Source organism: Triticum dicoccoides, chromosome 1B, assembly GCF_002162155.2.
Source record: "Triticum dicoccoides isolate Atlit2015 ecotype Zavitan chromosome 1B, WEW_v2.0, whole genome shotgun sequence".
Lineage (NCBI taxonomy): Eukaryota > Viridiplantae > Streptophyta > Magnoliopsida > Poales > Poaceae > Triticum > Triticum dicoccoides.
In genome coordinates this window covers 57,729,613-57,741,509 of record NC_041381.1, presented here as the reverse complement: position 1 = coordinate 57,741,509, position 11,897 = coordinate 57,729,613, and positions in this window count along the sequence as shown.

The following is an 11,897-nucleotide window of genomic DNA, read 5'->3' as shown; positions in this document are numbered from 1 at the left end:
AAACTAGGGGAGCTACCCCCTTCGGCTACAACCGAAACACCCATGCTCCTGGACCAGGTGGCATGTCTACCGGATGCCTCCAGTATCTTCCACCATGGCCTCTCTGTACGGTGTGTGCTAGGAAAGGGGTTGACAACTTACTGAACCATACCCTACTTGTTGTAGAGACGAGTGGTAGTACGAAGCAAGTATGGGGGTTACTGGCACAAGACTCGATCTACGATTGACTCAGGAGGTTTTAATATTCTCTGCATGATTAGTATAACAAAATATACTTCAACCAACAGATAGAGACACCACGCGACATACCCCCTCATGCCATACCGGACACGACCGTCTCGACGGAGGACTAGGGACCAGACCGTGTCTACCTAAGACAGAGGCCTTCCCGGCTTCCCTTCCGGTATGCATGAGAGGCATATGACGGTGATTTCCATCACAACCATATCAACTCCATCAACATAAAAATCATTAATATGCACTCATGAGTAGGAACACATCCTCACATAAAATGAAGTATGCTCGTGTCAGGGGGGTGTTATCACCGTGTCAAACAACACACACAAAAATTATGCCAGGGTTCAGAATGCTTGCCTTCAAGTCGTGGGGAGGCAAGGTGCACTCCAAAACTCTTGAAATCTTTCTCCTCTCTTCAAAATCCTATTTTAAAAATATATTTGAATTAACACACAAATTCAAAACAGCACAAAAAGTTGTTTTGGATTTTTTTTTAAAAATCTTAAAATAAACTAGACAATATTTGAGAGAGGTAGAAAAAAGAATCAATTCATTTGGAGTTATATTTAAAAAGTTATAGCTAGTCAAAGTTTTGGTCAAAATCTGTTAATAAAAAATAAAACAGAAAAGAAAACGATTCGAATATATACGTACATGTCAAAAGCGTATTATGGAAACACGTTTCCACTTATCCAGCGTGGACCGCGTCTGAGTCACTAACAGTGGGCCCGCCTGGCCCACTGGTCAGGTTTGACTAGTCCACCTTCCCTCCTCTTCCTCTGCCCGTGAGGGGGGCGGGACTCCGGCGACGCTCGCCGGCGAACGGTGGCACCGTTCGAGAAACAGAGGTCACCCGCGGGCTCAGGGGGTCGAGGCGGGCACTCCGGTGGTCGTTTTGGTCTCTGGGGTGGATGGAGCTGCCGGCGGCGAGCTCCGCGGCGGACGGTGGTTGTCGGGAAAAGTGAGTTTTTGCCCGCGGCGAGTCCCGATCCAAATTGAACAGGGGGATGGACTCACAAGAGGGAGAGGGGGTTCCTGGTGAAGATAGTGGAGAGGAGGAGGCCCTGGTTGCGCCGAACGGAGCCGGGAGGCGGCGGTGGCTGTGGTTGCCGGAGGCGGGGAAGAAAACCTCCCCGGGTCGACAGGCTGCCACAGGGAAACGAGGGGGGTGATTTTGAGGCTGCTTGCGTGCTCGGAGGGCTCGAGGGGCTTCCTTTTATAGCGCTCCCACATCGGTTCGCGGCTGCAGTGGACGAGCTCGTCGGCGACCGACATTCTGTAGCTTGCAGGCATCGTGGCGAGGCTGGGGATGGCGGCAAGAGCTAGCGGACAAGTGGGTACTGCTCCAAGGGCGAGCTGGCGAGCGGGCGTGGCTCGGGCGGCGCTGGCCATTGCAGCGGCTGTCAGGCGGCAGTGGCGAGGGCTGTGGTGCTTGTGGGGAGCAGAAGGGGACGCGGCGTGCTGGCTGCGGTCGGCCACGAACCAGAGTGAGTGCGGGGCGAGACGCGGCGGCTCGGTCTTGCCACGTGCAAAACGTGTGCTCCGCTCGTGCTCTGGGCGTGCCTAGAGCACGCACGGAACGTGCTCGACAGAATGCTAAGGCATGTTAGGGGGCTCTAAACCACAAGAGAGTTAGCAGGGTGGGGTTATAGGCTAGGGCAAATCCATGGGACATGCTGGTTTGGTCAGGGGGTTGAGTTCATAATGTAAACAAAAACTCATGCCAAATCTGTCCATGCTCTCAAGGTGTATGACAAAATTCCAAAGGCTCCTAGGCAGTTCTTGGAGTGGCCAAATCTCCCAGAGTGGGGTCTCTTTAGATGAAAGAGAGGGTGGTGAGGTTAGTTTGCCAAAAGAAGAAACCTGCTAGTGCAAGTTTTGCAAAACTTCAATTCTGGGCAGGGAGTAAATGGCACCATTACATGGACCTAAAATGTCCCAAAGAGTGCATGCTCCTGGACTTAGGAGTTTTTTAGGGTTGACTACAAGCAGGAGAAAGCACAAGGTCACTATAGCAAGAATGAAAAGGGTTGCAGTAGAAAACACAAGGCTGGTCCAGAATGAAAAAGAGGTTGATTCACTCAATTTTTCCAAAGAACATCACTAGGTTTTTGCATAAAGTTGGATGGCATGCTACCACTAACACCCCATAATTTTGGTGGAGGCTCCAAGGAAATATTTAATTAGGCTATAGTGCAAAAATGTCCACTGGACCAGATTTGAAAAACAGGTGTAGACCTCAAAATATGCAATGACTGAAATATATTATTGCATAAAAGTGGTTGAGAGACATCACATGACATCTCCAAATTTTGGTTGGAATTTTAGTTAAATTTATCAAATGGTTGTAGTTCAAAAAGAGTTCCAAAACTAAAGAAAGTCACTTTAATGAATAAAGCTCAGGGTGAAATAATTAAATAAATAAATCTACTGATCAAGGAATGTTATATAGAGAGAGCATAGAAGTCCAATATATTCTGGAAAGATCCACTTGGGAAAAAAACTCCTCAATATTAAAAGAAAGGTTCTGAAATCAACAGAAATATTCCTGCAGGCAAAATTTTAATAATTAAAACCTGGTTAAATTTTTGGGGTGTTACAAATACTGCCCCCCTTAAGAAAAATCTCGTCCTCGAGATTTGCTAAGGGTTGCTTTTGAAAAAAATTACTTTTACCAGGTCAAAAGATCACTTAACTTAAGCGATAAAAATGCGTCTACAGTGAGAGGGCAATAAGTGGTGAATAACTACAGTGTGGGATGCTGGCGTTGTGTGGAGAAATCCACGTTTAGTAAAAACGAGCGATTTCTACGTTGGACGCAGTAAATTTAGAGTAAATTCTAAATTCTAAAATACGCTGGTCGTACCCGAGAGCACAGTGCTCCCTCTGGCTGACAAGTGGACCCAGGGCCCATTGTCAGTCTCTCCTTCTTCCTCTGGCTCTCTCTTCTTCCTCTCTCCCGCGCGCTTTCCTGGGCTTTCTCCACCGGCGACGTCTAGCGCGTAGGGTATCTAGGCCGTACTGCGGTAGTGCGCGGCGTGCTTGCTGCCGGTGCAGTGTGTACTCACCTCGCGGGCCAGTGCACTGTCGGCACTGCTCGCGGATTCGCCTCCGAACACCGGCGACCGGGCGACGAGCGGCGCTGGTGGACTTCGCCCACCATACACCGATCTCGAGCTATAAAATGACCGGGGTGCTCCTTCTTCTTCTTCGCACCTGGCCTCGTTTCTCCTCCTCCTTCTCCTCCATTTCTGCTTACCGAAGCTCGAGACGAGGCTCTAATGGCAGAGGTGGTGCCGTACTGGTACGTGATCCTGGTGTGTGGAGGGCTGGCAGCAGTGCTGGGGCTCTCCGTGCTCCTGTGCGCGATGATCCTTGATGATCGCCGTGATGCTGCCGCTCGGGTGCTGGCTCTCCGCGGTGGCGGTGATCGTGAGGACTAGGCGTAATGCCAGGTGTTAACTGTTGTCGGTGTGTTGGAGGTGACTAGTATATGGATGATTTTCCACTAATCTCTCCTTTGGAGGCTGTGGTGCGCTTAGGGAGGTGGTCGGTGAGATGCAGCATGGTTACGTGTCTTTGCAAGACAGTGTAAGAGCCCGAGTGGTTGTGGGTCTGCTGTCGTGGTGCTGCGTGTATAAAAATAATCCATATAGTGAGAGGATAAATGATGTAGCAACTCAGGGAAAAGAAATCTCCCTTCAGGATTTTTCAAGATTACAATGGTTTATCACAATGAAAACTACTCATATTAGTAGAAACTAAATACTCGACTCGTCGCACAAATTCGAGGTACGATGCATAAGTTACAACGCAATAATAAACGCTGCAATAACAAACACCGCAGTGACGTCTAAAATGAGAACGGTAACTGGACGGGGTCCCGAGAAAATGTCGCTGGTAATGGGATACACTCCTCTTCTATCGGAGGGAGTGGATTGACCAGTCGATGTATGTGTCTCTCCGGGTCGGGCCTCAGTGGTCTGCCGATGGCAATCTGAGGATTCAAATCAGTTAGACTCTGGAGATAGTCTATTACTCGCTGGTTCAAATGTTCTTGAGCGATGATGTATTGGATAAGGTTGGCCAGTACTGGGTCTCTCTCAATCCGTCCACGAGGAAAAGATGTTACTCCTCCGGGTGCTGCACGGCTCGGAAAGTAATAATATCCTCATTCGCGGGCATAGGGTACCGCAAATCAAAGACGGGCAATCGCTTCATACGTAGCAGCCTCTATGGCTATGCGTGGGGTTGGCATAGATTTACCCACGAAGGAGACCTTCATTGGATCTTCGTTGGAGTCTACGGGAGGGATGCGTACTGCTGCCCAATATTCCAAGGTGGAAGGGGTGATTCTCGATTTGAACAGCTCGTACTGGGGTGGCTGGGTAGAACCCATGGTACTGCAGGTAAAGTCCCACAATATTTTGACAAAGCTACCCGGGGTTGCATCTGGGGTTCTCATATAAATACTAGGGCTCGGCATGGCAAGAAATGGTTGTGAGAGTATTGCACGGGTGAGGGGTGCTGGGTAAGGTCACAAGGTGGCCTTCTTATATAGCATCTGGGCTGGTTTATTTACCGTGATGAAAGGTAATAAATATGTCAGATCAGCTTCAAGGGTCGGGGTCAGTGTCAGAGATGCACATATCTCATAAAGAGACGTGTTACTGTGGGTGTTGTCGGGGTTGGTTTTGGTAGCTGTGCCTGAAAAAAAATATGCAACTGCGTGCTGACAAAAATACGCAAGGCTACCATTTAAAACAGAGGCACAACAATAGGTTGCATTTATTTACAAGGTCACACGATTACAAAGCGAGGATACACTGAGACTCGGTACTACTCTTACGTCTTAGTCTACCTCGTTTATGTCCAAATGGGCATGCCTGGTGGATGTAGAGGCTTCTCCACGTGTCTCACTGCCGGGATTAGTCGGAGATGGTGGAGGGGCTGCAGGGTCGGGGTGGCGATGATGACCATCGCGGGGATTGTTGGCCACAATTCCATTGGAGTGTGCTCCCAAAAGGTGACGAAGCACTTCTGGGATCATCAACGCACCTTGGTTGAAGGCTGGGGCTGACCTCAAGGTCTCGATCGGGTGTCCGAACAGCACGACTGGGTTGTCGGCGTCGGGCTCGGCTTCCCTGCTTGCCGGGGCTCGGCGAACCAGCTCTCCTCGAGATGCGATCAGATCAATGGTGATCTGATCGAACAGTGCCTCTAGTGCACTTACATAGCATACTAGGTGCAATAATACAGGATCCGTCTTGTGATCTCCGTTGGCAACTTGGGGTGGTCTACCATACCCTTCACGCCTGGGGTAGTAGTAGAACGAGCGACAGTTAACTCTGGGCGACAACTGCCGGAGTTGAACTATAGCCTCTCGAGCAGCTAGCTAGATGGCTTGTGGCTCGAAGGAAGTTGTTCTTCCGGTGAACCTGTAGGGGCGCTCTGGCGACAGACTCCTACCGTAGATGTGCACAGTGGCCCAGAATTGACGGTCCTAACCGCTCATGGGTCCTTGGTACACCACATATTCTGGTGGCTCCTCTAACGCATAGGCACGACGGGTGAGGTTTGCGAGTATGGTCACAAAACCTCCAAGGTTGGTTGTTGTGGTCTCATTGTGCACTATGGGACCAGGCATAGTGGCTAGGTTCGGGGAAGAGGCTGTGCTATGTTGGGTTGAGGCTAGCGTGCCCTTTTATAGAAAAGGGAGCGGAGTCTTCCTTCGCACGCTTGTGAATGAGACATTTTGGGCATCGGTCACTGGCGTGTGATCGACAGGCTAGGTTGGTAGGTTGGGCACCGACTGCCAAATAGTGTCGGGGTCACTGTGTGGCTATCTTGCACGAGAAGCTTGGCTGGGTTTTGGTTAAGGTCTGAAGGTTGGTTTACCGAGGTTTATCGACCTGGCTAAGATAGGATTAGCCAATGGTCAGCCTGGCTCTGGTACCAAGTTTGTGGCGACCGAATTTTTGGGTATTAGTTTCCAGAAAATTGGCCCTTGTGCTCACCAGCCCCAGGATTACTGTTAGCTGATGAGGCACCAACTTGATACAGAAATTCCAAGCAAAAAGCAAAATATGAAGTACAAGAGCATTCTGGCCTGTGAGTACAACAATGTGGTTTCTAGTGGTTGATGGCGGAAGCGGTTTGTGGATCATCATCGTCTATGGGACTCCATTTCCCATAGGAACAGCTGACCAGGTTAACTCCTATCTTCGCGAGGCTGCTATCACCATTTCTAAGCTCCGGGGCTGTTGTCACGGTCGCTCCTCTCCGCGCAAGAAATCTGGCCAAGACAATAGCCAGGGACAACCCAGTGAGTACTTTGAATGTACTCGCAAACATTATGAACACGGGTATAATATAACAACGATGTTCTGAAATATTTTATGCTCATGACGTCAGTCACAAAAGATAATAAAACCCTGATGCATGCAAGCAGGTTGTTTTCGGATATGCTATAACATATAAATAATAAAATGCACCAATCAGGTGTCTGAAGCGATGCCTCGAAAGGTTGGTAAACCAGAGAAATGCCTCAGTCGGGCATCTGAGCGACACCACATAAAGGGCTTATAAAAATAAATGACAAGCATGCCACAGTCGGGCGTCTCAGCGACACCACATAAAGGGCTTATAAAAATAAGTAATTAACAAGCATGCCACAGTCGGGCGTCTCAGCGACACCACATAAAAAGGGCTTATAAAAATAAGTAATTAACAAGCATGCCACAGTCGGGCGTCTCAGCGACACCACATAAAGGGCTTATAAAAAATAAATAACAAGCATGCCACCGTCGGGCGTCTCAGCGAGACCACATAAAGGGATTATAAAAACAATCACAGAGAATATCCAGGAGGTAGAACCATCCCGGGGATATTCGATATTACCAATAATATAACGGGTTAGTCCATAACAAAATAATAATCATAATCATCACAAGTCTCAAGTCCTAATTCCAGTTCTGGTTTAACAGTTTCACCTCCGAAGATCGACACTAAGACCGACACTTGACCCATCCCATACTGTAATCCTTAACCATGGACACAGCTATTCGAATAGGTTTAATCTCTGCAGAGGGTGTACTCTTTACCCACGAGTAACAGATTCCATCTGGACTAATTCCGTCTATGGTCTTTTAGTTGGAAACACACCTAACTTGCACACACCAGCTTAACTCACATGTGTCTGGAATCACCCACGACACCTGTTAAGCAAAACTCTAAGTGGGTAGGCTATAACCTCGACGTAACATGGGATCACAAAATTTATACTGCGCGCAAACTAGGGGAGCTACCCCCTTCGGCTACAACCGAAACACCCATGCTCCCGGACCAGGTGGCATGTCTACCGGATGCCTCCAGTATCGTCCACCATGGCCTCTCTGTATGGTGTGTGCTAGGAAAGGGGTTGACAACTTACTGAACCGTACCCTACTTGTTGTAGAGACAAGTGGTACTACAAAGATAGTATGGGGGTTACTGGCACAAGACTCGATCTACGGTCGACTCAGGAGGTTTTAATATTCTCTGCATGATTAGTATAACAAAATATACTTCAACCAACAGATAGAAACACCACGCGACATACCCCCTCATGCCATACCAGACACGACCGTCTCGACGGAGGACTAGGGACAAGACCGTGTCTACCCAAGATAGAGGCCTTCCCGGCTTCCCTTCTGGTATGCATGAGAGCCATATGACGGTGATTTCCATCACAACCATATCAACTCCATCAGCATAAAAATCATTAATATGCACTCATGAGTAGGAACACATCCTCACATAAAATGACGTATGCTCGTGTCGGGGTGGTGTTATCACCGAGTCAAACAACACACACAAAAATTATGCCAGGGTTCAGAATGCTTGCCTTCAAGTCGTGGGGAGGCAAAGTGCATTCCAAAACTCTTGAAATCTTTCTCCTCTCTTCAAAATCCTATTTTAAAAATGTATTTGAATTAACACACAAATTCAAAACAGCACAAAAAGTTGTTTTGGAAAATTTAAAAAATAATCTTAAAATAAACTAGACAATATTTGAGAGAGGTAGGAAAAAGAATCAATTCATTTGGAGTTATATTTAAAAAGTTATAGCTGGTCAAAGTTTTGGTGAGAATCTGTTAATAAAAAATAAAACAGAAAAGAAAACGATTTGAATATATATGTACACGTCGAAAGCGTATTCTGGAAACACGTTTCCACTTATCCAGCGTGGACCTCGTCTAAGTCACTGAGCCTGGCCCACTGGTCAGGTTTGACTAGTCCACCTTCCCTCCTCTTCCTCTGCCCGTGAGGGGGGCGGGACTCCGGCGATGCTCGCCGGCGAACGGTGGCACCGTTCGAGAAACAGAGGTCACCCGCGGGCTCAGGGGGTCGAGGCAGTCACTCCGGTGGTCGTTTTGGTCTCTGGGGTGGATGGAGCTGCCGGCGGCGAGCTCCGCGGCGGACGGTGGTCGTCGTGAAAAGTGAGTTTTTGCCCGCGGCGAGTCCCGATCCAAATTGAGCAGGGGGATGGTCTCACGAGAGGGAGAGGGGGTTCTTGGTGAAGAGAGTGCAGAGGGGGAGGCCCTGGTTGCGCCGAACGGAGCCGGGAGGCGGCGGTGGCTGTGGTCGCCAGAGGTGGGGACGAAAACATCCCCGGGTCGACTAGCTACCACAGGGAAACGAGGGGGGCTGATTTTGAGGCTGCTTGCATGCTCGGAGGGCTCGAGGGGCTTCCTTTTATAGTGCTCCCACGTCGGTTCGCGACGGCAGTGGATGAGCTTGTCGGTGACCGACGTTCTGTAGCTTGCAGGCATCGTGGCGAGGCTGGGGATGGTGGCAAGAGCTAGCGGACGAGTGGGTACTGCTCCAAGGGCGAGCTGGCGAGCGGGCGTGGCTCGGGCGGCGCTGGCCATTGCAGGGGCTGTCAGGCGGCAGTGGTGGCTAGCTGCTGGCCTGCCGGAGACGTGGCGAGGGCTGTGGTGCTCGTGGGGAGCAGAAGGGGATGTGGCGTGCTGGCTGCAGTCGGCCACGAACCAGAGTGAGTGCGGGGCGAGACGCGGCGGCTCGGTCTTGCCACGTGCAAAACGCATGCTCCGCTCGCGCTTTGGGCATGCCCAGAGCATGCATAGAACGTGCTCGACAGAATGCTAAGGCATGTTAGGGGGCTCTAAACCACAAGAGGGTTAGTAGGGTGGGGTTATAGGCTAGGGCAAATCCATGGGACATGCTGGTCTGGTCAGGGGGTCGAGTTCATAATGTAAACAAAAACTCATGCCAAATCTGTCCATGCTCTCAAGGTGTTTGACAAAATGCCAAAGGCTCCTAGGCAGTTCTTGGAGTGGCCAAATCTCCCAGAGTGGGGTCTCTTTAGATGAAAGAGAGGGTGGTGAGGTTAGTTTGCCAAAAGAAGAAACTTGCTAGTGCATGTTTTGCAAAACTTCAATTCTGGACAGGGAGTAAATGGCACCATTACATGGACCAAAAATGTCCCAAAGAGTGCATGCTCCTAGACTTAGGAGTTTTGTAGGGTTGACTACAAGCAGGAGAAAGCACAAGGTCACTAGAGCAAGAAAGAAAAGGGTTGCAGTAGAAAACACAAGGCTGGTCCAGAATGAAAAAGAGGTTGATTCACTCAGTTTTTCCAAAGAACATCACTAGGTTTTTGCATAAAGTTGGATGGCATGCTACCACTGACACCCCATAATTTTGGTGGAGGCTCCAAGGAAATATTTAATTAGGCTATAGTGCAAAAATGTCCACTGGACCAGATTTGAAAAACAGGTGTAGAACTCAAAATATGCAATGAATGAAATATATTATTGCATAAAAGTGGTTTAGAGACATCACATGACATCTCCAAATTTTGGTTGGAATTTTAGTTAAATTTATCAAATGGTTGTAGTTCAAAAAGAGCTCCAAAACTAAAGAAAGTCACTTTAATGAATAAAGCTCAGGGTGAAATAATTAAATAAATAAATCTACTGATCAAGGAATGTTATATAGAGAGAGCACAGAAGTCCAATATATTTTGGAAAGATCCACTTGGGAAAAAAACTCCTCAATATTAAAAGAAAGGTTCTGAAATCAACAGAAATATTCCTGCAGGCAAAATTTTAATAATTAAAACCTGGTTAAATTTTTGGGGTGTTACAGTAACTAAGCCTCTTGGATGACGCCCTACATGTTTTCGCAGGGCGCCGATGTTCCATGCACTCTCCTGCACTTCGTGGGCGGCGAGTTGATCGATGTCGCCAAGGGCAGAATCGTTCAAGCGGGCAACCACGTGTTCCACGGTAATCCGATGCCACCCACCGTGTATAGGGTTCAACTAGTTCGGGTGCAGCCAGGCTGCGACGACTTGTTACCTCCGTTTCGACCCGCTGGGGCCGACGAAGATGATGTGATGACCCTCAGCGCCTGCTTAAGCTCACCCATGCTTTGGCTGAAGAGCCAGATTTGTTTGGGGCGGGGGACACCACCCCACAGACAACACCGCCAGTCGTGCCGGTGCCAAGACATGGCAAGACCGCCTCAACGCTACCGGACATGTCGGACATGCATATGGAACAGGATTCGGACATGCATATGGCACAGGATCCGGACGACGACGACAACGATGACGGTAGATTTACCAACATCGATAAGTACTTTGCCGAACATGGGTACGGGGATGAATTCTTGGGGCCTCCTTCTCAAGAAACCAACCCTGCAAAAGACGACCGCGTTGTTGCTGCCACCACGGAGAAACCCAATTGCAACAGGCATTGTCTGGCGTTCAGTTCTCAGGAGACGCCTCCAGTTGCCGCCTTCACCGAGCCTCAGATAGCCGAGGTGCGAAATACGATTAGCCCCAACACACTCAAGAAGGTGGTCTCTGAGCAGAACTCGATCCCATTACAGCAGCAGAAGAAGAAGGGGCGGAAAAGAAAGACTAACAAGGGTGCGAGCCAGCCAGCACCGAGTACGATCCGTGCTCAGGTCGGGCCACCTTCACCTAAGGATATCTCGAGGAGGGTGCATGTGGCGGGTAGGCCGATGCTACCGACTAATCTGCTCACACTAATAGAAAAAGGACCTTATGTGAGACACATTAGTCCCGGTTCGATTTTGGCCCGGTACTAATGGTATCATTAGTACCGGTTCGAACGGCTATGCATTAGTGCATGTTCGTGTTGAACCTTTAGTACCGGTTCATGCCACGAACCGGTACTAAAGGGGTGGTGGCAGGCCGGCGTCAGGCTGGGGCCCCACGAGCCCCTTTAGTCCCGGTTTGTGGCACAAACCAGTACTAAAGGGCCAACCTTTAGTAGCGGTTCATGCCACGAACCGGTAGTAAAGGGGCTAACCTATAGTCCCGGTTGGAGACACAAACCAGGACTATAGGGCAATTTTCAAACATGAAAAAATCATAACTAAATCATCGTAATTCAGAAAAATACATATAATATATCAAAATTTGCAGAACAAAAAGATTGATCCTCTTAAACACGAAGTTTTCCGTTTCGGCAATTTTTTAAAATCACAAAATTCCAAAGGAAAAATAGAGTTTTTGGGCGTTTTAGACGTTTTTAGACGTTTTTAGCGTTTAGTGCTAGGGTTTAGATTTCAGAGTTTAGGGTTAGGTTTTATGGTTTAAACCCTTAGTTTTTACTATTTAGCAT